The sequence below is a fragment of the Bos grunniens genome, chromosome 22 (genome assembly GCF_055505025.1).
Source record: "Bos grunniens cultivar Pamir isolate PY7600 chromosome 22, Bosgru_T2T1.0, whole genome shotgun sequence".
Lineage (NCBI taxonomy): Eukaryota > Metazoa > Chordata > Mammalia > Artiodactyla > Bovidae > Bos > Bos grunniens.
Window position 1 is genome coordinate 24,084,995 of NC_141186.1, and position 26,265 is coordinate 24,111,259.

The 26,265-nt window shown below is 38.7% G+C and overlaps 1 protein-coding gene across 10 annotated transcripts in view; it reads right to left on the reverse strand.

Moving 5' to 3' along the window:
* The window catches only part of LOC147348220 (contactin-4), a 1,019,923-nt gene that overhangs the window by 539,368 nt on the left and 454,290 nt on the right, over nt 1–26,265 (reverse strand). The window lies entirely within an intron of this gene.

A 26,265-nucleotide genomic window follows, 5' to 3' on the forward strand; every position in this document is an offset into this window, starting at 1 on the left:
GCTATACCCATTTCAATGCAGAGTTCCAAAGAATAGCTAGGAGAGATAAGAAAGCCTTCCTCAGGGATCAATGCAAAGAAATAGAGGAAAAAACAGAATGGGAAAGACTAGAGATCGCATCAAGAAAATTAGAGATACCAACAGAATATTTCATGCAAAGATGGGCTCAATAAAGGACAGAAATGGTATGAACCTAACAGAAGCAGAAGATATTAGGAAGAGGTGGCAAGAATACACAGAAGAACTGTACAAAAAGGATCTTCACAACCCAGATCATCACGATGGTGTGATCACTCACCTAGAGCCAGACATCCTGGAATGCAAAGTCAAGTGGACATTAGGAAGCATCACTACGAACAAAGCTAGTGGAGGTGATGGAATTGCAGTGGAGCTATTTCAAATCCTTACAGATGATGCTGTGAAAGAGCTGCACTCAATATGCCAGCAAATTTGGAAAGCTCAGCAGTAGCCACAGGACTCGAAAAGGTCAGTTTTCAAGCCAATCCCAAAGAAAGGCAATGCCAAAAAAATGTTCAAACTACCACACAAGTGCACTCATCTCACAAGCTAGCAAGGTAATACTCAAAATTCTCCAAGCCATACTTCAACAGTACATGAACCATGAACTCTCAGATGTTCAAGCTGGATTTAGAAATCTCTGGCTGAGGAACCAGAGATCAAATTGCCAACATCTCATGGAGCATAGAAAAAGCAAGAGAGTTCCAAAAAACATCTACTTCTGCTTACTGACTACACCAAAGCCTTTGCCTGTGTGGATCACAACAAACTGTGGAAAATTCTTCAAGAGATGAAAATACCAGACCACCTGACCTGCCTCCTGAGAAATCTGTATGCAGGTCAAGAAGCAACAGTTAGAACCAGACATGGAACAACAGACTGATCCCAAATCGGGAAAGGAGTAAGTCAAGGCTTTGTATTGTCACCCTGCTTATTTAACTTATATGCAGAGTACATCAGGAGAAATGCCGGGCTGGATGAAGCACTGGCTAGAATCTAGACTACCAGGAGAAATATCAACAACCTCAGAAATGCAGATGACACCACCCTTATGGCAGAAAGCGAAGAAGAACTAAAGAGCCTCTTGATGAAAGTGAAAGTAGACAGCGAAAAAGCTGGCTTAAAACTCAACATTCAGAAAACTAAGATCATAGCATCTGGTCCTATCACTCCATAGCAAATAGATGGGGAAACAATGGAAACAGTGACAGTCTTTATTTTGGGGGGGCTCCAAAATCACTGCAGATGGTGACTGAAACCATGAAATTAAAAGACGCATGCTTCTTGGAAGAAAAGCTATCACCAACCTAGACAGTGTATTAAAATGCAGAGACTACTTTTCCAACAAAGGTCCATGTAGTCAAAGCTATGATTTTTCCTGTAGTCATGTACAGATGTGAGAGTTGGACTATGAAGAACGCTGAGCACCGAAAAATTGATGCTTTTGAACTGTGGTGGAGAAGACTCTTGAGAGTCCCTTGACTGCAATAGCAAACCAGTCAATCCTAAAGGAAATCAGCCCTGAATATTCATTGGAGGGACTGATGCTGAAGCTGAAACTCCAATACTTTGGCCACCTGATGAGAAGAGCTGACTCATTTGAAAAGACCCTGATGCTGGGAAAGATTGAAAGCAGGAGGAGAAGGAGACAACAGAGGATCTGATGGTTGGATGGCATCACCAACTTGATGGACATGAGTTTGAGTAAGCTCTGGGAGTTGGTGATGGACAGTGAAGGCTGGCCTGCTGCAGTCCATGGGGTCGCAGAGAGTTGGACATGACTGAGTGACTGAACTGAACTGAACTGACTTCTCATCTGTGTGTTTTTTTTTTTTAATTTTATTTTATTTTTAAACTTTACAATATTGTGTTAGTTTTGCCAAATATCGAAATGAATCCGCCACAGGTTTAACAACATTCAGAATTTCTCTTACTAGAGCTCTTATCATATAGTATTATAACGTTCATCATTATACTTCTTTGGTATTATAAATACCCAGAAGGGAGAGAGAAAGTTTGTCTCATTCATCCATTTATTGAGAAAGTGAGCACAAAGGAAATATATCTTGAGTCCACTTAAACTGTAATGCATTTGACTATTTAGGAAAAGGCAGAATAAGTTTAATAGCTCAAGAAGTTAAGAAGGTTGGGACTTTAGCCTGGATACTTTTGTGGAGGAGTTTATGAGTTGACTGGGAATCTAAAAAAAGTTTGAATAAAGATATATGTATGATAACCTGTATAATTAGTTAAATTATAGACTTGTAAACTTGCTTCTAAATAATGGATTCTAAAATATGTTTAAGAGTTAATACGATAAAAATAATTCCAAGTCTCTGTTTAAAAGAAGTGAGTTAATCAAAGTGGAAGGCTCATTTTATTAAAAGACATCTCATAATCTTCAATAAGATGACAGAATTTATATAAAAGAAGGAAGTGGCATTTCAAGTGGCACTGCCCAGAGTTACTTGACCAGAAGTTCCTTTTCATCTATGACCATCTCATGAGACAAAAGTTCCTCAGAACTCACTTTGGGATATGCCTGTCATCTATAGTAATGACTGGCAATCTAAGGCTGCTACCAGTCCAATTCTTGTTTCTATAAACAAATTTTTATATGAACAAAGCCAGATTTGCTCATAAATGCATTGTATGTGGCTGTTTTTGTGATATAATGGCAGGGCTGTATAGTTGTGACAGCAATCATTTGACCTGGAAATTAAAAAATGATAGTACTTGATACCTAGTTATTTATAGAAAATGCTTGCTAATTCCCAGCTTATAGTAATATTTTGTTCTTTCTTAAGCTTCACTATAAAAGTATCCTCTGGGTATAACTAGCGTTCACTACAATCAGCTGGACCCATGGCTGATGTGTCACACAGAACTGTTGCACAAATGCAGGACGAAATGATCCACAAAACTGGAGCACATCACGTTTTCCTTAAACACTGAGCTGACCAGCAGTATTTTCTAAATTGAAAGGTGAACTCAGCAAAATATCTTTGGTTTTTCTGCTTTAAATTTTAATTAGAAACTAGTCAATACATATACTACCATATTAAAGTTTACAAATATAGACACATTTGTCATAAAGAAGTTTGAAACAAATACACTAAAATACCTTGAAAGAAAGTGAAGTCGCTCAGTCGCGTCTGACTCTGCGACCCCACGGACTGTAGCCTATCAGGTTCCTCTGCCCATGGGATTTCCCAGGCAAGGCTGCTGGAGTGGATTGCCATTTCCTTCTCCAGGGGATCTTCCCGACCCAGGAATCGAACCCAGGTCTCCCGCATTGCAGGTAGACGCTTTACCGTCTGAGCCACCAGGGAAGCACTGACAAACTGGAAATTTTACCAATGAAACTAAACTTTTATTTGATAATTTGAAGAAATCATACTCACATCCTAAAATACATTATAACGATTTATTTTGGTCACATAAGACTAGAGTTGAACAAGATTTGTGATCTAGAGTTTATCTAAATGAAATATAAATTCATGTACAGTACATGGAATATTCAGATGATTTGATTTTTTAATTCCAATTTAGCAGTTAAAGAAAATGCATAGCTTTAATTCCTAATAGTAATGAGGATTCCTTTTTCTTCCATTGTTAACCCATACGATTGAAGTCAAATATTGAGCTGGTTCAGAACACATTCAACATTATTTTATAAATTGTTAGAATCAACCTGTTTGGTCATTAGTTTAAAAGAAAGACATTTGCAGAAATACAAGTTTTCTCTATTTCTATAATTAAGCAGAATTAGTCTGAAATTGTATTTTCATTTGTTTTTCTCCTTATCTCTCATCCTCCATCTCCACCAAAACATCTGACAGATACTGCATTGGGTTTTGGCTCTGCTCTCTTTCTCCCTGAGTGTTGAAAACCATCACATTTGGAAACTTGATTCCCCTGGAGAAACTGTTAAATGCCTTTAGGCTTATTTTAGGAGCCAAAGTCGGCATTTTTTTTTCCTGTTGTGGCAAGAACACATACAAGTTTTGATAGTTATTTCAAGGCAGCCCTTTGACTAGATTTTCAAAATAAAGAACTTTGACTTCCATATTTCTATTCTTCTTGGGAAAGAGGCCCAAGCTGATCATACATAACAAATAAATTCAACTAAATGTGCTGTGAAAAAGAAGAAAAGCAAACCCACACAACATACGTACAGAGATACACTATTATAAACAGCTCATGTCCCAGCATGAGTGTTAACTGGGATATACAACGCAATTCACTATTCTCATGGGAGTTTTCAGTTTACAATTATTTCTCATATTGTGAGCATTCCATCAGGGTGAGTACAATTCTTCCATTTATAGATCCAAAAGCTTTATAAAATATGGTTCCTGAACATAAGCCAACTGTTTCATCTGGCATTCAACCATTAACTTGGTCATCTACCCCAAACCTAGAATAAAAACACTCTGTATAGAATCACTGTGAGTGACACACTACTTTCCAACCAGGTGCCATAATCGTCCAGGCTGAAGCACCCATCCCTGGGAGGTCAAATGATTCACAAGAACACTGGGTAAGAGAGGCTCAGGGATAAGACTAGAATGCTAGTCTCCAGACTCCCACTGCCTGCTCCTCTGGTGCATCACAGCGCTTTCCCTTCTTTAGAAGACCACGTCCAGTCAAAATCAAACTGGCTTTTTCAATCATATGCCTTACCCTCCCTGGCATGCAACTGTGCTTCAGTCAAATTGGGTTTTCCATGCATGAGTTTGCTGCATATTATACAGGCTGTATACTTTGACTGTTTTCTCCATTCCTCCACATTGTAAAATAAAATTCCTTCAACTATCACCTTCCAAACAGGTTAAGTCATCCAAATTCCCACAGGTCAAAGTTATCATTTTTGTTTTGAATACTGAAGCACCTTTTCTTTATCTTTACTGTGCTGCTTATTAAATTCAAACTGGTATTATAATTGCATGTTAATTCCTTTATTAGGATGTAAAGTCCATTGAGGTTATAGAGTCCAGAATTTGGTAAGATTTTACAGGCTCAGAACCCTGTGTTACATACCAGAGGTACTGAACTTAGGCCCAATAATTTACAAGAACAGATAAACCGTCTCATCACTAGCAAATAAATAAAACAAAACAAAAATAACAAAAACCTGACATCTTTACTTTCTAAAATTTATTCTTAAACTATTTTAAAAAGTCAGAACAACTGGAATTGTTCTATCAGCACTCTGGAATTCTCCCTGAGAGTCAGCATTCCCAAAATACTATTCTAAGTGGTTTCCACAAAAACACTTCAAAGTGCTTGCTTTCTGTTTTATTTTTGTAACAGTTCCATGAGTTTTAATCCACTGGATTTAGATACATGAATTCACTTAAGTGGGGCTTGGTCCACTGAGTGGATAGCAAAGACAGTTTGTTTTCTCAGTCAGAAAGGAAGGGTATCTTGTATTAAGTACTGAATCAAGCAGCAAAAAATTCTGATGATCCATTTTATCCCATTTTCATTTCCTCTTTGATGCTTTACTGTTTCTCTAAATAAAACAAAGACAATATTTAGGATGCAAACATGGTCTTCTATTAATAATTAAAGAACATAAATTTAAAGTGCCAGTGATTCCAGCTAAACTTGGTTACTCACAATACTTGTACAAAACCTTCTAAGAGAAACCGAGAGCTAAAGGTTTACAGAAGCGTTGATGATCAACATGTATATCTGTACATCTCTACTAGGAAAGAAGTTTATTTCCTTTCCTGCTTTATTTGAAACCCTCACGTTCCTCACAAACTCATGTTCATGTTCTACGGAATGCATCCTGATGTTACTAATGAAGAGTACGGCTAGTTCTTTTCCATTTTAAATGTTACCATGATTATCTCAAAGTAATATTGGTGATGTAGATACTTTTTTCCCACTTTTTTTCTAACATAAGTTACATATTGGTTTATATATTTTTGGCCATTAAAAGCTTTCCTTTTCCATTACCATGTTGGTGTGATAATAAAGGAGAAGACTTCATGGTGTGTTTGTGTGTGTATGAGGCTTCACACTCAAGCACATACACACACATAGAGTCAAACACTTTCCTTCTCTTGGCATCCACAGACATTTTGTATTCTCCAGTTGAAGTCCTTCTCTAATAAAAATACAATATCAGAGGTCAAAAACCACATTACTTGATTAACAGCTCTCCATTGATGCCTTTCTCTGCTTTGTAAGGAATCAACACAAAACCTGATAACATGCTCTATTATCCACTGGAATAAAAATGAAGCTCCCAATTTTGCTTGCTCTACACCTAGCACTGTCCTTTTACACTCAATTTTTTGTGGTCTCTGCTGCTGTTGCCACTGCTGCTAAGTCACTTCAGTCGTGTCTGACTCTGTGTGACCCCATTGACGGCAGCCCACTAGGCTCCTCTGTCCCTGGGATTCTCCAGGTGTCCTTAATCTGCATGTCCCTGTTGAAAATTAATTTCTACCAGGTGGATCTGTGGACCTTTGAGCAGTGTCATGAGAAACTTGTTTTCTAATAAGTTATCTTTACCTGAGAAAAATGAAATCCCACTTTGTTTCACTGCCCTCCAGATGTAAAACATCTCTAAGGAAAGTCCACAGCCCTAGGCTTCCACACCCACTCTGGTGACTTCAGCTACTCACTTGGGCAGACAACACTTAATTCTGTTTCTTTAATTCAGTCTCCCTGGAATTCTAACTGCTTAGAGGATTATCCTCCTTGGAATACCTTATTTCAATTCACTAAAAATCACCTCGTAAACAACTTGTGTTTTCTTTCCCATGAACCAGATCTTTCAAGAAACATCAATTTCAGTTAAAGCTACACATTCTTTGTGATCTCTCCCAATGTTTATCTTCCACATTCCGTATACCTCTATTACCTACATCTAATCAGTGACTAAATCCTTTGATTTGCATGACTTAAATTTATCTTATATGTTGTAATGAAGATTAATCAATATTATACGGAGGCTGTTAAGTATTCAATAAAAAGCTGACTTGTTATCATTAAAATTATCCTGCTTTCACATTCATTCACTTTATAATACTTTTTGTGCTTTGAACTAAATGTTTAAGTCCTAACAATACTTTATAATTCTACTCAGATTCATTTTCTTCTATTTGCTTTGGGGGTCAAGGATGGTACATGGCCACATTCCTTTCTTCTAGTCTCCTAAGAGTATTTATTATTTTCATGATTCTTTCAGTCAAGTGTTGCTTCATGACATCATCTCTACTTAACTGAATAGCTCTTCATCTCTTGTATTGGCACTTTGCTCACACTCATATTTCTTTTCTTTCCCCAATTATATTGTGATTTCATGAAGGATGGTCTATATGCTCATATTTTGTGTATCCCACTCAAATGTCTGGCAACGTATATTTTTTAAGATGTTTAAAATCTTTTGTTGATTCTTGGATGACTGGTAATATCCTGTTCAACTGTTTTTGGTGGGATCAACCTTGTATAAAAATATGCTTGGGTGGTCACAGTTCACTTACGACTGCATGAGAATAATCTTTTTTCCAACTTCTCCAATGAAGAGTAAGGCATTGAAAAATATAATATGTTCCCACCATTTACCAAATATACTTAAGTCCACTCTATGTGTGTGTGCTCAGTTATGTCCAACTCTTTTCGACCCTATAGAATGTAGTCCACCAGGCTCCTCTGTCCATGGGATTTTCCAGGCAAGAAACTAGAGTGGGTTGCCATTTCCTACTCCACGATATCTTTCCAACCCAGAGTTCGAGAATGCGTCTCTTGTGTCTCCTGTATTGGCAGGCAAATCCTGTACCACTGCATCACCTGGGAAGCCCATGTCCACTCTATAAATACTTCTAAAAAAGGGAACCATGGAGCACTCATGAACCCAGGTATGCGGAGTCTCAGAATTATATTTAATTTGATTACTATTAGGATTATAATATTATGCTTATGATTAATGAATCTGATTTGTTAAAAAAGTATAACTGCTATATGGAGAAAATATTCTGCATTTATAATTCAATACATTAGCTATAAGAGTTCTATTATGTGTCCTCAGAGGAAAAACAGGACACATACATCAGAAATATGCAAGGTTGGATGCTTAGCAGAGAGAGGCTTGTCCCTTTCCCACCTCCATATCGAGCTGGCTTTTCATCAAAATAGAAAAACACAAGTCCACAGTGTAGATACCAATAAGATGTTTCTTTCTTAATGTCATAAGTAAAGCAACATGTATTAATTTAAAAAAAAGAAACACTGCATAAAGGTTCCTCTCTATAGAAAAAGGATGTTTTAATTAATGGACAGAGCACCATTCTGTTTCTTAAAGCAACCTAAACCATGAGTGAACACAGCAAAGGACTTCTCATAGTCTGCCCCGTTAGCTTTCTACATGCCTAAATTCACAGAGACAGATGCAGTTTAACCAATGGAACTGTATTATGTGGACTTCCTAGTATCCCTTCCATAGCCAAATCGATAAAAACTCTTAAGTCAATCAGTGCCAAGTGGCCCCTAATATCTCCACATAGTAAAGTGTCAAGCTAAGCCCTTCTTTATTGTTATCCCTGCTCAGAACCCAAATGCCAGGTGACCTAGGACTCCTACTAAATGGAATCCAATACTAAGAAGAGAACACTTGATTGTACACAGATTGCCTCCCTTATTATTTTCTTATTAAATAGTTCTCTACTGGGTTTTATTTTAAAAGGTTGCTTCTGAATATGTGTACTTTGAGAACAGTGCTTGCTGTCTTCACACCATGCCTTTTTCCCCAACAACAGGTTAGGTACTTAGCTCTTTAGCTTCAACAGGATCAAACTTCTACCTCTTTCAGGTCAAAATACATCATCTCTTATTTTTCAAACTAATGGTAGTCAGTGAACCATATATTTTCTGTAACTGGCAAAAAATAGGTTTCCCAGAGCAATTGAGACTAAAATGAATTGTACGGATTTACCGTGGCATGTCCGACAGTATGTTCACATGCACAGTCTGGCTGTGACCTTTCATAAGATCAACCTGTGTTAATAACAACGATCTCCATTCCAGCTCTCTTGATGCACACTCGCTGCAGTGATAACAGAATGGGTGGGAATGTTTCTTTCTGAGGCCATCATTGGTAGAACATGGGTGTGGTCAGCTGTTTTCTGATTGTCCAGTTTCACAGAGAACAATAAATCCTTCTTGCATTCTGACCATCCAGCTCAGAAAACATGCCACTCACTCCCCAGGACGTCTAACAAGACTACTTTTTGACTTCTCCCATTTGCCTCAAGAAGCAATTTTGCCACTTCATTTATGAGAGAAGAAAAACTTCCATGAAGCATCTCTATGATGGCAGAGACCTCATGCTGGGAGTTGATCTTGCCACCCTGAAACTAATCTGGAAATATTTGTACCTTAATCTCCTGCAGAAATAAACCTTCTGGAGCTCTCAATCTGACATACACTGAAATTTGTACTATATCAGCTGTCACTGTGCACACTGCTAGGAATAAAAAGAAAATGCAGAAGCTTAAGTCCTGTGCTTGGAAGATTATTTCTTGTTTACGTTCTCCCTTTGCAGAAGATTTTCTGTTGCTCATTCATTACAGAGATTTTGTCTCCCTTCCTGAACTAGTCTCCCTTTGCTACCTCTCTTCATTTAGCATTAAATCGTATCACACAACCAAATCTTTTAACCTGGGTCTGCAAAGGCCTGTTTTGCTTATCTGACTGTTAGAGATTCTAAATGTAATTGCAGGCTTCTTACTCATCCAGGAGATAAGGCTGGTGGTCAAGAGGCCAGTTCGCTGCTGTTATTTCTCCCCAGTCTACTTCTAGCATCCTTGCTGATCTTATCAAAAAGAACTACTCCTTACATCATTTAACCTGCTGGTATGTGCAGGCTAAAAATAACAAATGATGTTGCTCAAGTGGTAGTAGATGGCAGGGAGCATGGTGCAACTGATCCCAAAGTAGGTTACTCCCTACAAGGAATGTGTCCTGCCCCGGTCACCATATACACTGATAGTTAGTTTTAATGGCATACCTGTGGTCCCCACATTTCTGTTTTTTTAAAGAAAAAACTTGGAAACACCTGTGCAGTGCCCTTTTGTGTCACAACTCAATTCTACAGAGATAAATATTAGAGTTGCCAAGGTCAGTGACCCTGCCTAATGGCATCATGGACAGCCAATCAAGAGCATGTCTCTGCTCACTGCAGGCTAATTAAGAGTTGAAGGAAGCCAGCAACACAGTGGCACTCGCACGGCCTCCCTCAGCACAGATTTTTGCCCTTGGCATTCTGAGAACAACTTGACATGTACTCTGGTAGATGCTAGTGTGCTTGCTTCAGCAAGTTTAAGTGAGTCTACCCTCTGTCATTGACTGCCAATTAATTTTAAACCAAATGGGTGGGAGAGGTAATATCAGGTATCCGGAGAAAATTACATGTGACAAATGTAGGATAAATAGTGTCATGAACACTGACTAGTCTTAAACTTCCAAAGTTTACCTTCTATTGTACTTGTTTCAGGGAGAGGAAAGTGATGCTAAGTGCTTTGGGGATTCTATATCAACTCTGCTTACCTTGTCCAATTACTTCTTATAGAAAGCAAGCATTTTTTTGACTTGTTTGCAAAAAAAGGCTAATGATATTACATTGAGAAGTTTTGTTGCCATAGGAAAGTGATTCATATATAAGTGACAGGGTGGTTTAATAGTATATACCCTAATTTCACTGCAGAAAATTAAGTATACAAATAATTTGCCAAACACCTTGACTCTGGTGCAGAGTCCCAGAAAATAGTTGTAGAAAGCTAGAAGGATTGTATATGATAATACAAAGATGTGAGATCAAGATTTAAAAAAAATTGCCTCAGTTTCCTCATTTGCATATTAGATGCTTCATAATCTTAATTTATGGTTTGAATACTTCTATACTCCCAAATAAATTATGAGTACAATCATTAATTGACAGGATAACTATAACCCGTCTTCCCATTTTATCCTTTTATCTATATCCAAGATGCTAATGTACAAAGAGATCTTCACGACCCAGATAATCACTATCGTATGACCACTCACCTAGAGCCAGACATCCTGGAATGTGAAGTCAAGTAGGCCTTAGGAAGCATCATTACGAATAAAGCTAGTGGAGGTGATGGAATTTAGGCTGAGCTATTTCAAATCCTAAAAGATGATGCTGTGAAAGTGCTGCACTCAATATGCCAGCAAATTGGAAAACTCAGCAGTGGCCACAGGACTGGAAAAGGTCAGTTTTCATTCCAATTCCTAAGAAAGGCAATGCCAAAGAATGTTCAAACTACCGCACAATTGCACTCATCTCACATGCTAGTAAAGTAGCGTTCAAAGCCAGGCTTCAGCAATACGTGAACCATGAACTTCCAGATGATCAAGCTGGTTTTAGAAAAGGCAGAGAAACCAGAGAGCAAATCGCCAATATTTGCTGGATCATCAAAAAAGCTAGAGAGTTCCAGAAAAACACCTATTTCTGATTTATTGACTATGCCAAAGCCTTTGTGTGGATCACAGTAAACTGTGGAAAATTCTGAAAGAGATGGGAATACCAGACCATCTTACCTGCTTCCTGAGAAACCTGTATGCAGGTCAGGAAGCAACAGCAGACTGGTTCCAAATAGGAAAAGGAGTATGTCAAGGCTGTATACTGTCACCCTGCTTATTTAACTTATATGCAGAGTACATCATGAAAATGCTGGGGTGGAAGAAACACAAGCTGGAATCAAGATTGCTGGGAGAAATATCAATAACTTCAGATATGCAGATGACAATACCCTTAATGCAGAAAGTGAAGAAGAACTAAAGGGCCTCTTGATGAAAGTGAAAGAGGAGAGTGAAAAAGTTGGCTTAAAACTCAACATTCAGAAAACTAAGATCATGGCATCTGGTCCCATCACTTCATAGCAAATAGATAGGGAAACAGTGGAAACAGTGGCTGACTTTATTTTTAGGGGCTCCAAAATCATTGCAGATGGTGACTGCAGCCATGAAATTAAAAGATGCTTACTCCTTGGAAGGAAAGTTATGACCAACCTAGACAGTACATTAAAAAGCAGAGACATTACTTTGACAACAAAGGTCCATCTAGTCAAGGCTATGGTTTTTCCAGTAGTCATGTATGGATGTGAGAGTTGGACTGTGAAGAAAGCTGAGCGCCGAAGAATTGATGGTTTTGAACTGTGGTCTTGGAGAAGACTCTTGAGAGTCCCTTGGACTGCAAGGAGATCCAACCAGTCCATCCTAAAGGAGATCAGTCCTGGGTGTTCATTGGAAGGACTGATGTTGAAGCTGAAACTCCAATACTTTGGCCACCTGATACGAAGAGCTGACTCATTTGAAAAGACCCTCATGCTGGGAAAGATTGAGGGCAGGAGGAGAAGGGGACGACAGAGGATGAGATGGTTGGATGGCACCACCAAGTCAATGGATATGAGTTTGGGTGAACTCCATGAGTTGGTGATGTACAGCGAGGCCTGGTGTGCTGTGGTTCATGGGGTCGCAAAGAGTTGGACACGACTGAGTGACTGAACTGAATGGGGAAATAAAGTTAAGGAACAACAGTGGAAGGAAAGCTATGGCAAACCTAAGCAGTTGGTTAAAAAGCAGAGACACTGCTGACAGTGGTCCATATAGTCAAGGTTATGGTCTTCTCAGTGGTCAAATATGGTTGTGAGAGTTGGACTGTAAAGAAGGCAGAATGCCAAAGAATTGATGCCTTTGAATTGTGGTGTTGAAGAAGACTGCTGAGAGTCCCCTGGACAGCAAGGGGATCAAACTAGTCAATCTTAAGGGAAGTCAATCATGAATATTCATTGGAAGGACTGATGCTTAAGCTGAAGCTCCAATATTTTGGTCACCTGATTCAAATAGAGGACTCACTGGAAAAGTCCCTGATGCTGGGAAAGATTGACAGCAGAAGGATATAGGGCATCAGAATGTGAGATGACTGGATGGCATCACCAATGCAATAGACATGAACTTGGGCAAAATTTCTGAGATGGTGAGGGACAGGGAGGTCTGGCGTGCTGCACTCCATGGTGTCACAAAGAGTTGCACATGACTGGGTGACTGAACAACAACCACAGAGTCTGTATTACTTATACAAAGCTTGGATTAAGAACGATAAGCTACATTGTTAAAAAATTCTATTTTTTCTTAAAATAGGTCTTGACTATTTTTTGACCTGCTATTACTTTCTGGACAATAATGTTCATGGAATTGGCTACTGTATTAAATATATTATTATATTTTGTCTGAAAAAAATATTCCCATTTAGAATTTCTACAGATGGTGGGCATATCATACTGAAACATTTGCCATGTTTTAACAAGACCAGTGAAACCACTTACAGCAGTAAGTAGGATCCTGTGACATCCAGTACCTGGAGCAGAAGCCCAACAAATACAGTTTTACCCCTCACTTTCTTTCCTCCTCTCTGGTCTACAACCACACACCTCTACTCTCTCAGTTGACTGCTTTCTATTTTGTTACAAGAGGAATTGAGACTCAGTACCCATGAGACACATGGTCCTAAGCTAACTGGTAACCCAAATGAGTGGTACCAAACAACATGATGCAACTCCAGGTAATCAGCCTTTGATATGGTACATTTAAAAATGTAGCTTATTTACACAGCAGAAATAGAGACGCAGAAGTAGAGAACAGAGCTATGGATATCTTAAGGGGAAAAGAGGATAGGATGAATTGGGAGATTGGGATTGACATACACACACACTACTAATATTATGTATAAAATAGATAACTAATGAGAACCTGCCGTATAACACAGGAAACTCTACTCAGTGCTCTGTGGTGACCTAAACGGGAAAGAAATACAAAAAAGAGGGGGTATATGTACACATATAGCTGATTCATTTTGCTGTATAGTAGAAACGAATGCAACATCCTAAAGCAACTAAATGTCAATACTTTTTTAAAATAAAAATACCCGCCTTTACCCTTAGTTTATTACTAGTCATAAAATAAATAAATTTCCAAAAGGAGGCAATAAACTGGATGGCTGATAATTTATGTTGGCTTCTTTGGATGTCTCTTACAGCTCTCAATTTTTAACCATCTCTTAGTTAGCTCAAAACTTATTCACTGATACACTGATGATGCAGACTATGGCATATTATCTCTTCCTCTACCACTTCAATTGTAATAGATGATCTGTTTGTTTAATGACATTTCCTCAGTAAAGTTATTGGATCTACAAGGAAAAATTTTAGAATAACTCCAAGTTCCCTCCTAGCTTTAAGCTGCAAGTGATGAGTGATTGGTGGCAATTTATAGTATGCAAAAGTAGCATTTCTTGATGCAAACTTCTTCCATTAACTCTTATCAGCTTATCAGAAGGAAAAAAAAATCCACATTATTTTATCTCAAAGATTCTACATCATCTTTGATGTAGATGCTCAACATCAGAAAGAAAAGCTTGGGAATCTGTTTACTTATAACATTAATTTCAACATGTTTTTATTTATTGTAAAGATAAAAAGAAATCACATTTGTGAAACTAGGGCGTTTTATTGATTTTTGCATTAGGTTTATGTGGTAAAGGACTAAAGCCAAAGTTTGTTTTTTAAGTGTAAATAACATGGACTTCTTATTTTGAATTTCTTTTGGGATTTATACGTAGGGCATTTCCAAATATTTTTGTTCTCAAGATTATTACCTCAGATGGAGATTAAGGTAAAAATAATGAAGCTGTTGAACTAGGAAAAATGTACTTTTGGTTCAAGACACATATCTGAAAAGAAGTTAGTGTCAATTGACAAGGATTCAGACAAATAACACAAGGCAAGCTGAGGAGCATTCAAATGACAAAGTACACAATATATTCAGAAAATTAGAATGCTTATGATTGAAATTTAACATTAGAATTAAATCTTATCCCTATATTACTGTTTTCTATTCTACTGGTTTATGCTAATTTTAAGACTAAATTGCCATATGAAATTAGTCAATTTCACTGCTATTTTGCTTATAAATAGTCCTTAAGGAAATAATTACTGGAAATCAACAAAATGTCATAACCTTTAATCTATTCTTCAAATACATATTTGTCTTTATTCAGAATAGTCAGGGGTACTGCAACATTACTTCCAAAAGAGTAAAGCTATAAAGAAATGTTCAATAATGGAGAATTTTTCATCAATAATACTTAGAATATACAAATTTTATTTTATATATTATTATATGGTAGTTCAAATATTTCATAAAGGTAATATTAAAATAGGATATGCTTTAATAGATTAAATAATCAATTATAGAACACTGTATATATGTATGTCAGAATTAGAAATAGATAAAATAAATATGCATGTAGGTAAAAACTGGGTGTGAATACACAAAAAAGAACTGCCATTAGGGGTTATATTTTAATTTTTGTTAAATTATTCAGTCATGTTTTTAAAAGTTAGCTTAGTTGAGAATTTAAGTATAACATAAGCTGGTGTTATGAAAATTAACAAGAGTAACAGCCTCGAATTTAAACCAGGTTATAAAGTCAGTCTGCAAAATTCAAACTTTGACGTAAGCTAGAGACAACTTATTACGCTAAACTATATTTTTGTGAACTGATTAATATTTTAAAAATATTTTATATTTAACATTGTATTGCAATACAGTATATACATTATATATTATATAATACATATAATGATATATGTATTAATATACTATAACTATCAGAAATAACAAAGACACAGAAAAACATCTAAAATGTATTGCCAAGTAGATGCAGAATAGAAACACGCAATGCTGGAGAGAGAGATTAATTTCATTCATAACTGTAATAGTTTGCTAGGACTGCCTTAAAAAAGTATCACACTGAGTTGGTTAAAAAAAAAGGAAGAAAAAAGAAAAAGTGTGGGCTCATGGTTCTGGATGCCAGAAGTCTGAGATCAAAGGGCCACATGCCTTCTAAAGGCACTAGGGAGGGTCTGCTCAGGCTTCCCCTGGAGCTTCTAGTACTTCCTTGGCTGTGGCAGGATCCCTCCCCATTTCACATGGTGTTCTCCCTGTGTGCCTATTTGCATTCAAATTTCCCCTTTGTATACAGGCCCAGTCTACTCCAGTGTGACATCAGCTTAAGTAATTACAGACTCAACAGTCCTATTTTCAAACAAAGTCAGGTCCTGATGTATCCAGGGTTAGAATTTCCACATACAAATTTTGACAGGACACAAATCAGCCTGAGCATTTACTACCAGAGTGAGAAGGAAGGAAGCTTCTAGCTCAGCTGGTAAAGAATCTGTCTGCGATGTGAGAGAGACCTGGGTTCCATCCACGGGTTGGGAAGATCCCCTGGAGAAAGTCTACCCACTCCAGTATTCTGGCCTGGAGAATTCCACGGACTGCATAGTTCATAGAGAGTCAGACAGGACTGAGAAACTTTCACTTTGAGAAGGAAGGGGAGAAAGGGACTTCCATCCTGCTGCCATGGGAAGAGCTTTTGGAGATGCGCATGCAGCTTCTTTTTGCTCTGCTTTTTCACATCTGTAGGAAGAGATGTACCTTAGCTAAAGAGTGAACTCAGGGAGAAAACATTAAGCTCACCCTTTTAAACTCCTTCTGTCAATTTGCCTGTTTTCAAGTCCTTTGGGTTTTTCCTTCAGAGGTAAAAATATGACGTGAATAAATGAATGAATGAATGGAAACAAATAGGCAAAAAAATCCCAAGTGGTAAAATAAATGCCAAAACATTAACTATGTTTAATATGGGTGGTAGCAATCCCTGTGATTATATATTTTTATTTTTATTATTTGTACAATTTTAAATTAGAAAGCAAGATATATACGTACCATAGGTACACATATATGTGTGTACCATACATATGTATGTACCATAGGCAGTAATTATAATTAATAGCTACTGAATACTTAATGTGTGCCACACAGTACTGTAAGTGATTTATATGCAATAGTATTTATGATGGGTGGATATACGGATTAAAAAATAAATAAGTGGATGGATGGATGGCAATTACAATTCATCTTTCTAAGCATTCTCAAGATCTTAGTTCTTGACACCTAGGGACTTTTAGGGGGCGGCTAATGTTAAGGACAGTTACTCCTTGGAAGGAAAGTTATGACCAACCTAGATAGCATATTCAAAAGCAGAGACATTACTTTGCCAACAAAGGTCCGTCTAGTCAAGGCTATGGTTTTTCCTGTGGTCATGTATGGATGTGAGAGTTGGACTGTGAAGAAGGCTGAGTGCCAAAGAATTGATGCTTCTGAACTGTGGTGTTGGAGAAAACTCTTGAGAGTCCCTTGGACTGCAAGGAGATCCAACCAGTCCACTCTGAAGGAGATCAGCCCTGGGATTTCTTTGGAAGGAATGATGCTAAAGCTGAAACTCCAGTACTTTGGCCACCTCATGGGAAGAGTTGACTCATTGGAAAAGACTCTGATGCTGGGAGGGATTGGGGGCAGGAGGAGAAGGGGACGACAGAGGATTAGATGGCTGGATGGCATCACTGGCTCAATGGACGTGAGTGTGAGTGAACTCCGGGAGTTGGTGATAGACAGGGAGGCCTGGTGTGCTGCGATTCATGGGGTCGCAGAGAGTCAGACATGACTGAGCAACTGAACTGAACTGAATGTTAAGGACCCAACGTCCGAGGTCAGGGGCAGAGGCTGATAGGAGCTACCCCATGTCCAAGGTCAGGGGCTGTGGCCGAGAGGAGCAACCCCACGTCCAAAGTCAGGAGGAGTGACCTCCTCCAAGGTAAGGAGCAGCGGCTGCGCTTTGCTGGAGCAGCCATGAAGAGACACCCCACGTCCAAGGTAGGAGAAACACAAATAAGACGGTAGGTATTGCGAGAGCACATCAGAGGGAAGATACACTGAAACCATAATCACAGAAAAAGAGCTAAATCTGATCACACAGACCACAGCCTTGTCTAACTCAGTGAAACTAAGGCATGCTGTGTGGGGCCACCCAAGACGGGTGGGTCATTGTGGACAGGTCTGACAGAATGTGGTCCACTGGAGAAGGGAATGGCAAACCACTTTAGTATTCTTGCCTTGAGAACCCCATGAACAGTATGAAAAGGCAAAATGATATGATACTGAAAGAGGAACTCCCCAGGTTGGTAGGTGCCCAATATGCTACTGGAGATCAGTGGAGAAAGAACTCCAGAAAGAATGAAGGGATGGAGCCAAAGCAAAAACAATACCCAGCTGTGGATGTGACTGGTAATAGAAGCAAGGTCCGATGCTGTAAAGAGCAATATTGCATAGGAACCTGGAATGTTAGGTCCATGAATCAAGGCAAATTGGAAGTGGTCAAACAGGAGATGGCAATAGTGAACATCAACATTCTAGGAATCAGCAAACTAAAACAGACTGGAATGGGTGAATTTAACTCAGATGACCATTATATCTACTACTGTGGGCAGGAATCAGTACTTGGATGCAATCTCAAAAACGACAGAATGATCTCTGTTCATTTCCAAGGTAAACCATTCAATATCATGGTAATCCAAGCCTATGCCCCAACCAGTAATGCTGAAGAAGCTGAAGTTGAATGGTTCTATGAAGACCCACAAGACCTTTTGGAACTAACACCCAAAAAATATGTCCTTTTCATTATAGGGGACTGGAATGCAAAAGTAGGAAGTCAAGAAACACCTGGAGTAACAGGCAAATTTGGCCTTGGAGTACAGAACGAAGCAGGGCAAAGGCTAATAGAGTTTTGCCAAGAAATACACTGGTCAGAGCAAACACCCTCTTCCAACAACACAAGAGAAGACTCTACACATGGACATCACACAGGGTCAACACCGAAATCAGTCTGATTATATTCTTTGCAGCCAAAGATGGAGAAGCTCTATACAGTCAGCAAAAACAAAACTGGGAGCTGACTGTGGCTCAGATCATGAACTCCTTATTGCCAAATTCAGACTTAAATTGAAGAAAGTAGGGAAAACCACTAGACCATTCAGGTATGACCTAAATCAAATCCCTTATGACTATACAGTGGAAATGAGAAATAGATTTAAAGGACTAGATCTGATACACAGTGTGTCTGATGAACTACGGACAGAGGTTCGTGACACTGTATGGGAGACAGGGGTCAGGACCATTCCCATGGAAAAGAAATGCAAAAAAGCAAAATGGTTGTCTGAGGAGGTCTTACAAATAGCTGTGAAAAGAAGAGAAGCAAAAAGCAAAGGAGAAATGGAAAGATATAAGCATCTGAATGCAGAATTCCAAAGAATAGCAAGAAAAGATAAGAAAGCCTTCCTCAGCGATCAATGCAAAGAAATAGAGGAAAACAACAGAATGGGAAAGACTAGAGATCTCTTCAAGAAAATTAGAGATACCAAGGGAACATTTCATGCAAAGATGGGCTCGATTAAGGATAGAAATGCTATGGACCTAATAGAAGCAGAGATATTAAAAAGAGGTGGCAAGAATACACAGAGGAACTGTACAAAAAAGATCTTCACGATCAAGATAATCATGATGGTGTGATCACTCACCTAGAGTCAGATATCCTGTAATGTGAAGTCAAGTGGGTCTTAGAAAGCATCACTATGAACAAAGCTATTGGAGGTGATGGAATTCCAGTGGAGCTATTTCAAATCCTGAAAGATGATGCTGTGAAAGTGCTGCACTCAATATGCCAGCAAATTTGGAAAACTCAGCAGTGGCCACAGGACTGGAAAAGGTCAGTTTTCATTCCAATCCCAAAGAAAGGGAATGCCAAAGAATGCTCAAACTACCGCACAATTGCACTCACATCACACGCTAGTAAAGTAATGCTCAAAATTCTCCAAGCCAGGCTTCAGCAATACATGAACTGTGAACTTCCAGATGTCCAAGCTCGTTTCAGAAAAGGCAGAGGAACCAGAGATCAAATTGCCAACATCTACTGGATCATTGAAAAAGGAAGAGAGTTCCAGAAAAACATCTATTTCTGCTTTACTGGCTATGCCAAAGACTTTGACTGTGTGGATCACAATAAACTGTGGAAAATTTTGAAAGAGATGGCCATACCAGACCACCTGACCTGCCTCTTCAGAAACCTGTATGCAGGTAAGGAAGCAACAGTTAGAACTGGACATGGAACAAGAGACTGGTTCCAAATAAGAAAAGCAGTATGTCAAGGCTGTATATTGTCACCCTGCTTATTTAAATTATATGCAGAGTACATCATGAGAAACGCTTGGCTGGAAGAAGCACAAGCTAGAATCCAGATTGCCAGGAGAAATATCAATTACCTTGGATATGCAGATGACACCACCCTTATGGCAGAAAGTGAAGAGGAACTAAAAAGCCTCTTGATGAAAGTGAAAGAGGAGAGTGAAAAAGTTGGCTTAAAGCTTTCAGAAAACAAAGATCATGGCATTGGGTCCCATCACTTCATGGCAAATAGATGGGGAAACAGTGGAAACAGTGTCAGACTTTATTTTTGGGGGCTCCAAAATCACTGCAGATGGTGACTGCAGCCATGAAATTAAAAGACGCTTAATCCTTGGAAGGAAAGTTATGACCAACCTAGATAGCATATTCAAAAGCAGAGACATTACTTTGCCAACAAAGGTCCGTCTAGTCAAGGCTATGGTTTTTCCAGTGGTCATGTATAGATGTGAGAATTGGACTGTGAAGAAAGCTGAGCATTGAAGAATTGATGCTTTTGAACTGTGGTCTTGGAGAAAACTCTTGAGAGTCCCTTGGACTGCAAGGAGATCCAACCAGTCCATCCTAAAGGAGATCAGTCCTGGGTGTTCATTGGAAGGTCTGATGCTGAAGCTGATACTCCGATACTTTGGCCACCTCATGCAAGGAGTTGACTCATTGGAAAAGACCCTTATGCTGGGAGAGATTGGGGGCAGGAGGAGAAGGGGACGACAGAGGATGAGATGGCTGGAAGGCATCACCGAGTCGATGGACATGAGTTTGGATAATCTCCGGGAGTTGGTGATGAACAGGGAGGCCTGGCGTGCTGCAATTCATGAGGTCGCAAAGAGTCGGACACATCTGAGCAACTGAACTGAACTGAATGTTTAGGATGAATATAATATTTGGGTCATGAGAAATCATAGTCCCCTAGAAACGTGTCTTAGTCTGCTTGAAACCAACATCCTTGCTGAATAATTTGGACAGAAAACACTTTTCATCAGATCTAACATTTATATTCAGACAGAAATATGAGGCAAGATTGAGGTGAACAAGCAGATTTTAATAATTACCATTTAAAAAGCAGTAAAAAAATGTGCATGCTGGTCATTAATGGTGAAATTACAGACATAGGTCAATCAATGTCTAATTATAGACAAGTGTAAAGACTCTGAGTTCTATATCCTGATATTACTTTCTAGAATTCTTTCCTAGTATCTCAGATCTACCAACTCTAGTCATTATCTCCTATCCTAATGGACTCACAAAACCTCTCTGGCTCAAGCAATTATACATCTTTTTGACAGTATTCTTGTTGTCTATGTAGCCTTGATATCACTACCAACATAGTACATGGAAATACACAATGAACCATTTCCTAAATTTCCCCTACAGAATGCATGTGTGTAAAACACAAATTGTCCCCTCAAATTGAAAAATCCATGGCATTTTTACATACACGACAGTAGCATGCACTACAGAATCCAGTTGGCTGATGGGATTTCATTTTGTTCTACTTAATGTACATAAAATTCCGACATGGTAAATATTGTTTTTTACTTATTTCTATACAGGAGACAACTGAGCGTGAGATGGGCTTCCTAGGTGGTGCTAGTGGTAAAGAACCCACCTGTCAATGCAGGTAGACGTAAGAGACACGGGTTTGATCCCTGGGTCAGGAAGATCCCTGGAGGAGGACATGGCAACCCACTCCAATATTCTTCCCTGGAGAATGCCTTGGAAAGAGGAGCCTGGTGAGCTAGGGCTCAGAGGGTCACAAAGCGTCAGACATGACTAAAGTGACTTAGCATGCATGGACCAAAGGGAGACAGATTATGCAAATTTCTCACAGTCACATTGGGCACACACTGTGGTCAAGATCTGAAGTTTGTAGTAGGAATCTAGAATCCTGGCTCTTCAACATGATATTCTATAATATCTACTTACATATCAAATGTTTCACTTCTGATATAAAGAAAGAAAAGAACTATTTCCACTGTCCTAGAAAAATTGCTGGCTTTGATATCTTAAAAATGTATTCATTTAAAATTTTTCTATGATCAAACTCAGTGTATTACTTTGATATGGCCTTGCCTCTATGAGGTCAACTGCTTTTATGATACGTATTTGAGAATGCTAATTTAATATTTTCAACATAGGACATTGATTTTCAGGTCAAGCTCTTTAAAAACAGTGAATTAAATAAAAATTGGCCTCGGCTTATGAAATCAAATATCATGACCAGTCGTCAGGGAAGAACAGTAATGATTTTAGCTCTATGAATCTGAGTCAGCCTAAAAGCAATAGGATTAGGCTTAAAAGCAGGCATGACGGAGTACAGTTGAGTAAACTTTCAACCAGTCATACTTTTGTAGATTTGAAATTTACCCATAGATCTAGATGGTTTCTGAAAGATTCCCTGATATATATAAATGTCACCTTTGAGTGATACGGTGGTAGATGCAGGTCTGATCTGCTTCACCCTTAAATCCCTGCTTATGTGAGAGTCCTCCAGACAGTTCTCTGAAGGAAATGAAGTTGCAAGTGCAAGTTGCTGGCACTCACATCTTTTGTCCCCTGCCTTCCCGTGTGACACAGAAAGTCTACTCATTGTTCTTGTCTGCCAATAAGAGCAGAATAGTGAGCTTGCTCTCTGAAGAAGAGTCTATAAAAATACAGCTTCAAGAAAGTGGAAGATTTTTTTCTGTGTCACTGGGCTGTCCAGCAATGGTGAGATTAGCCCTTTCTTAGATCAGTGTCGTAAATGCTGAAATATGTTAATAAAGGGCATATTTTTAATTCAACCTATTTTGAGAGTCTCTTAACCACACATGGACATACACACATTTTCATATCTCATTTAAATGTTTGGAAACATAAAATAAGAAATGACATCAAAATACAAAATAGTCAAAAAAATATATAAAATAGTCAAACCTTAGAGGCTTCTTTCTGAATTCTAAAACAAAGAATTAGGACTCCTCTTAATAATAGCACTGAGTGGCAGATGAGAACGTAGTAATCCCTGGAGTGAAAGGGGGAAGTCTAATCAACATCTGAACTGAAATGTGATTAATTACTAAATACTGTGAACAAGCAACTATCTGGAGCAACTATCCAGAGAGACTATCTGGAGAGACGACTATCTGGAGAGACAAGGGGATGTTCCTGACTTTACATGAAAGTGTTCTTAGCAATGGGTGAGAAGAATGAAAACTTGAAAGTGTACAGCTGGTTTTAGAAAGAGCAGAGAAAAAAGCCTAAGATCAAATAAAAGATTGTTCAAACGCAAAACCTAAAAATAAGAGGAGATAACAGAAAGACACACCTATTTAGAAAGAGAGGCAAAGCAGGAATCCTTCCATCAAAAAGAGATATTAATAGTTTGGGAAAACACTGGAGACAGATACAAAAGGGGAAGACAAAGTATTCAACTGTAAGGGAAGACATGCCATCAGGAAAACCAATAAAGTTCTTTTTCTTAATGAAGTTCAAATGAAAAGGCATCAACTGGCTCTTAGAAAGGCACAGTTATCTTTAAAAAAACTGGGCAGGTATTTTTATTTAAAGCAGTCCTCAAGAAGAGAGTGGGAAGGGACGTAAGAAATACTCAGATCCAATTCTTATCACTATATAGACAGGGTATTTTTACAGACAAGGCAAGACTGGCGAGTTTGCATTACTTGCAAAGATAGAACAGGTTTAAGCATGGATTCCCATGCCCCCAGCACTGATTTTCATTTCAAATACCTAAATCCTTATCCTTGCACATATCTACACCATGACCCAATCCTACACTCATCAATTCTAAATCTATTCCTCAAAGGAGACAACAACAACAAATGAAAACAAAAAGGAAGTTTTTCCTTATTTGCTATCAGTCCCAAAGAGTCAAACTGAAGCTTTAAACAAACATTTCTAAGGTGACGGGACATGAAGCAAAAAAGGAGGCCACTGCAACCAATTAAACTTCAGAGTAAATTTAGATAAAAATTTGAAATGAGACTGAGGCTCTCAGGTCATGGCCCTCAGCTGTAGAACAGTGCCAAGTGACTTGTGATGACCACAAGGAATTCAGAGTTCACATCAACAACGCACAGCCAAGATCTCTGTCCAACAGTTTCTTAGAAAAAGCACCAATGTCTAGTATACCCACCCTGCAGCTGGAAACAATCTGATTCTAAAGGAATGCTAGAGCTCAGACAATCTTCAGTTCAGTTCAGTTCAGTTCAGTCGCTCAGCCGTGTCCAACTCTCTGCAACCCCGTGAATTGCAGCACACCAGGCCTCCCTGTCCATCACCAACTCCTGGAGTTCACTCAGACTCATGTCCATCGAGTCAGTGATGCCATCCAGCCATCTCATCCTCTGTCATCCCCTTCTCCTCCTGCCCTCAATCCCTCCCAGCATCAGAGTCTTTCCCAATGAGTCAACTCTTCGCATGAGGTGGCCAAAGTACTGGAGTTTCAGCTTTAGCATCATTCCTTCCAAAGAACACCCAGGGCTGATCTCCTTCAGAATGGACTGGTTGGATCTCCTTGCAGTCCAAGGGACTCTCAAGAGTCTTGTCCAACACCACAGTTCAAAGGCATCAATTCTTCGGTGCTCAGCCTTCTTCACAGTCCAACTCTCACATCCATACATGACCATAGGAAAAACCATAGCCTTCACTAGACGGACCTTTAAATTCTTTATTTTCTGAGAACAAAGCCCTGTCCAAAAGAGTTACTGTCATATGGCTCAGGTCACAAAGGAAGTCAACAATGAAAACAGGTCTCAAAACCCACAGGTCTGTCATGGTGATTATACAAACCAAGTGATCACTGGTACAACTACAGGACTGATTTCACAAATACTACCCAGTTAGTACCTTCAGCACCACTGAGATCCATCTTTCTTTTCAGAACAGTATCATCTCCTTTCCCATAGTCCTCCAAAACTGATGATGTGCATATGTATATTTATGTAAGTATTAAAGAAAACAAAATTCATGGTGAGATAAAACTTTTTCTATCAAAATAGAAAGAAATAATAAAATAGGAGAGTATGAAGACCACCATAGCCACTCTTTCAAAGAAGTAAACACACCATTTTACATTGAATAATAGCTCTGATTTATACTTACATTAAAGTAAATCAAATAATGTAAGTGAACAATATTTATGCTTCGATTCCTTTTCTCCCAGTTACCTAAATACAAAGCAAAAGTTTTAAAATTACAGCTGACCCTTGAATTACACTGGTGTGAACTTGGCAGGTCTACTCATATATGGATTTTTTTCTTAAAAGTGAATACTACAGTACTATATAGTCCATGGTTGTTTGAATCTACAGATACAATACAGAGATCTGTGAATATGGAGAAACCAACTCTATGAAGGGCTGACTCACAGTTATAGCTATGGATTTTCAACTGTGTAGGGTCAGTGTCCAAACCCTTGTATGTGTTGTTTAACAGTCAATTGTAGTTACTTTTATAAAACTGCATTTCCTTCATCAGTCAAGAATCTCTTTTAAGTTTTTGGCCATACCCTGCAGCATTTAGGATCTCAGTTCCCTGACTAGGGATCGCACCTGCATCCTCTGCATCAGAAGATGGAGTCTCAACCACTGTACCACGAATGAAGTCCCCATAAGTCAACTTCTAATTGAAGGCTTTGATTTTAAAAATACAGAGGCTAAAACATCTCCTACCTTATATTTTTATTCAGTAGAAACATTTTGGACAAATGAAAGAATTTGTTCTTTTACCTTGACAGAATACCTAGGTGAAACTGACAAAATGGAGAGATGGCAGCCTCTTTTACTTCTCTTAATGATAAATATATAATCTTCCAACAGTAGGGCGATTCACAGTATGGCTAATCAAACTGGCACCAAGAACATAGGGTGTTGAAACTGAAGATGTAAAGACGTCCACTGGGAGTTAACAAGTCAATTACTCTCAAAACACGGCTTCTGGCACATACAGAAACAGGGCACTAAAATCTCATTCCCTAGCGCTTCAATGTTAGTTCAGTTTTAATTCTTCAACTCGCATAAAGCTGAGATTGTCTCTTACAAGATCAAGTGTGAGAGCAAACACTGCCATGGG